The sequence below is a fragment of the Oryzias melastigma genome, linkage group LG18 (genome assembly GCF_002922805.2).
Source record: "Oryzias melastigma strain HK-1 linkage group LG18, ASM292280v2, whole genome shotgun sequence".
Lineage (NCBI taxonomy): Eukaryota > Metazoa > Chordata > Actinopteri > Beloniformes > Adrianichthyidae > Oryzias > Oryzias melastigma.
This window is the reverse complement of record NC_050529.1, coordinates 4,235,733-4,240,137: the sequence shown is the minus strand read 5'-3', so window position 1 is coordinate 4,240,137 and position 4,405 is coordinate 4,235,733.

Below are 4,405 nucleotides of genomic sequence, written 5' to 3'. Positions count from 1 at the left end.
CCCAAGTGGGCAAACTACGGTGGCCCTGAAGTGCAAATCACACCTACAAATCACTTAATGCAAAAACAAATTAAAGATCACAACAACGAGGGGATCACGTGACCACCAGACGAAGACGGACGCTTAAAAGAGATTCTCCTGTTAGCCGTGCACAAAGAATGGAAATTCCCAGAAATACGTCCACAAATTTAAGTATTTTGTCTATAGTCAGATATGTCGACCTCTCATGCAGCAAAGGAGTGTGGTGTTTTTACTCGCGCTTGTAAATCCACTGCTTACAGTACAAAAAAGTTCACAGCACCAGAGAACGTCGAAAGTAGCAAAATGGCTGACATAGCTGATGTGCTAACGGAGCTAAAGTGACTCCATACCGAGTTTGGACAAAAGCTAGATGGCATCAACCGATTGCATCGGAGACTTTCACATTGAGTCAGAGTTGTGAAATCCTCCTGTTGAAGTCATTTTCACTTCCTTCTATCAAACTTCTATCCCCGTTACTGTTGGGCGAGGCAGAGTTCACGCCTGACAGGTCAGCAGACCACGACAGGGTCAAACAACCGCAACTATTCAGGGAGGAAGAAGGATGAATCAGATTTAGCAGGTTGTGCTAGAAAGCTGCGTTTGGTCGGATTTGATATTCATCATAGAAACACTTGAACTGTTAGACAAAAGGTGAAGATTGTTTTTAAAGAACTGATTTGAAAAAGTGTGGAAAAACATGTATTATTATCTAACAAACTACCGATAAATCCGTTCTTGTAACTTTATTTTTAACCCTTAACACTAGAGATGTTGCCTGAGACGTCTAAATAACACATACTCTGTGACGTACTGCAGCTCTTTGACTGTTTACGGGATCTGACGCTGAGATAAGCTGCTTTGAATATCAGTTTTGAACATTGATTATCAAGTTTGTTTTTTCAGTGTAAAGTCTGTCCAAATTTTTGAATGTGTTTTATCCCATAATGCATCATGACTGCTTTGCTGGCATTAAAAAAAACTTTGTTTTTCATCAGTGTAATTTCTGAAATTGTTATCTGCTAAAATGGCAACCAAACAAAGAAAAAGGAACGAAAACAACATTTTCTGTCTTTCCCCTCCCATTTTATTCACTTCAGTCAGTCAAATGTCGTGTCAGACTCACAGCCGGAGTCAGGACGTTTTCTCTGCATTAGCTTACTGGCTGCTAAGTGATTGGAAGGAGTTGCTAATTGGTTTTTATATAAAAAATACATTTCCAAGAAGGAAAGTAACACCAGCCTGTCCAAAAACGTGTTCATAAGCTTGTCGGTATTCTCTTGCTGCAGGAACAAAAAAATTATGTTACCTCTGAAACCAAAACATTCTACCTCCCAAGTTGTCACATATTAACTTTTGGTTAAGGACCCGTCGTGTAAAAAATGTACGTTTTGGATGTCCCCAGCACATCATTTTTTGAGGTGCTGACTGTTGCCATAAAATAAGGGGTCACAAACTGGAACCGGTCCGGTACCGGAACCCTTAAGAACCCAAATTCAAAAGAAATAACATCCTGGACGCAAAAGTTGCCCCATTATACCCATTTCCACTGCACCCCTTCAGTACACACAATCAGAGGACCTGGTGTAGCAAGTCCTTCAGTCTAGAGTCTACCTGTTTCCTGTTTCCTGATGACCTTCACATTGTATCAGGACTTTATAATCTCAAGAAGCCCCTCCCCTATCGTCTGTCTGAGTAGCTAAAACTCTACATGAACCCCCACAAAAGAGTATTAAACAGCCACGATTGTAAAAGCAAAACACGTCCATCACAAGAGGGACTCAGCTTTAGTGTGTGGGTTTATTTGGTAAACCGGAGAAAAAAAAATCCCACATTAGATAAAACAATAACTTACAATAACTTACAAAAAGTGAAGAACAGTGATGTGACAGACTTCAGGAGAATCCGGTCGAGTTAAAAACACAACATGACACTTTGTTTTTTCAGCAGTTTGTATTTAATCATCCATGAGATTTAGTTTTTCATTTACATGATGGTGATTTTTTGTTAATATAATTTTGAAAAAAAAAAAAGAAATTAAGATTTTATTTAACCATACACTGTAAAAAGTGAAGCATTACATCAATTAACAAATGTTCTGTAACTTGTTACAATTAAAAATAATACTTTTTGTAAACTCAAAATTAAAATGTGAAAAATTTTAGATGTAATAAATTACGGAACTTTTGTTAATTGATCAAATGTTTGCCCTTTGAAAGTGTAGCATGGTGTCAGCCCTTTTGGGGGCGTGTCTCTTCTGAGGAAGACTACGAGCGTCAGTCCAAAGACGAAGATGATAAAAACCACACACACTCTTAACATTTATATTGATTAAAAAAAAAAAGAAAAACAGTAAATAAAACAAAATAAAATCGTTGAAATCTGACCAAAAATTCAGTATTAATTTCTATTGAAATACAGTATAACTCATACAATATCTTTAAATCATACGTCAGATATGTAAAAATATATTCAATTAATAGTAAGGTATTTCGCTTATTTTCTGCATTGAGACACAAAATGTTATTTAAGGTGGAATAAAAAGCAAATGCATCTAAAAACTTCATGTTGTCTAAAGCAGTATATATCTTCTTACCCCTCTAAAGAAAGAAAACAGTTCTAACAAACATGTTTGTGGAAATCAAATAAAATAACACTCAGGGAACAAGATTGTTAAGGAAAAATTAAAATTTTACAATGAATTCAACATTACATATCACAGAGGCTTTTTACCTTTTGTTGTTCTAGTTTTTCAATTTTCTATGATGTTAAAATATCTAAGGTTATACATGCTTGACATAATATGTAACTAAAAGCAAAAGAGCAGTGTACGTACAATGAAAGTCAATTGGTTTTAGGAAAAAAGATTCCAACAATGCTGGAACATTATCTATAACCTTGAATTAAAAATGCTGATGATCTTTTTTATAATTGAATTGTAGCTGAAGAATTCAATCGTATCTGATCAGGATGAACTCAGAACAGCACAAAGGTTTTTTACTGTTATTTTACCTTTTGAAGGGACTATCTTCTTAAAGAGATCGAATACAATCACCACCACATGATCAATAAAGTAAGCATTGGTTCCAGAAGTTGTGTCTCCTTCTCTTGACCAATAGCTATATTTATACTAAAAAATGTACCTGCTGGTCCAGGAAGGGAGACACACTAGTAAAAGTTAAAAGTAAAATATTTTCAGTTGCAGCTTAAGTAATGCTCTGCTTGATTATTCAAGGCGTTAATATAGTAATTGTAGTAATAGTAATAATGGTTGTAGTAATAATCATCATCTTCAGTTGGTCTGTCTTTGGGGATCAGGCCAATCAGATGGATTGAATCGACTTGATGGGAGGTTGTCAGAGGTTGGCTAGCCGTGTAAGTTTCAGGTGCAAATGTGGGAGGAGAAAATGTTTCAAGCATCTGGCTGCTTGTTAAAATAAAGGTTGTTGGAGAAAGAAAGGAATGAGAGGACGCGTTCCTTGTACTGTCTTCCTCTTTTGTGTCGGTCACAGATGTGGACTTTTCATTGGTTGATGGTACAGTGGTGGACGTTTGTAGTCTAGACAAGACGGTGGTCCCTAAAGTTGTTGTACCAGGTGTTTTGTTTGGAGAAGTAAACCTGATGATTGTTGGTGTAAGAAGTGATGTGGATGACTCTCCAGTTCCTTTTCCGTATTCTTTCCCTGTTCTCCCGTCATCTGTTGTCTGGGTCACAGATGTACTATACATAGTCTTTTCATTGGTTGTTGGTACTGTGATGGAGGTTTGTGGTGTAGTCAAGACAGTTTTCATCATTTTGCTTACAGTACTAGTAAACTTTGGGTTGATGATAGGAGATTCTCTTCCTCCATCACCACCACCACCAATAAGTCCTCCAAAAAGTCCACCAAGATTTGTTGCAATACCACTCCCTATTCCACTAGCAACTGGTCCGATAACACTTCCTAAGCCAGCAGCAACTCCTTCTACAACAGTAGAAATAATCCTATCAATTGATAAAACGCTTCCTCCTCCACCACCTTCCTCTCCACCTTTATTTCCAGTGTTTCCATCTTTATTTTCTTTTTTAGTGGTGGTGGATGTGTTGTATTTTGTCAGTTTTGTGGTTGTCATTAGAGTGGTGGTCGTTGTTGCTGTTGTTCTTGGAGGAAAAGTAGTTTTTTCTGAGGTTTTGTCTGTGGTGGTGGGAGGGGCAGTTGTGGTCGAGTTTTCCAACAAGCATTCACATTCACTTCTTCTACAAAATGTTGATCTTTTGGATCTTTGTTTGGTTTCTAGCTTTTTGAAAGAACACAATCTTTTAGGAAAAATCTGAATACCAAAAGTATCCTTTATATCGTCACATGACCTTTCCTCCAGGTTAGTACACTTGTCTGGAACATTGTGT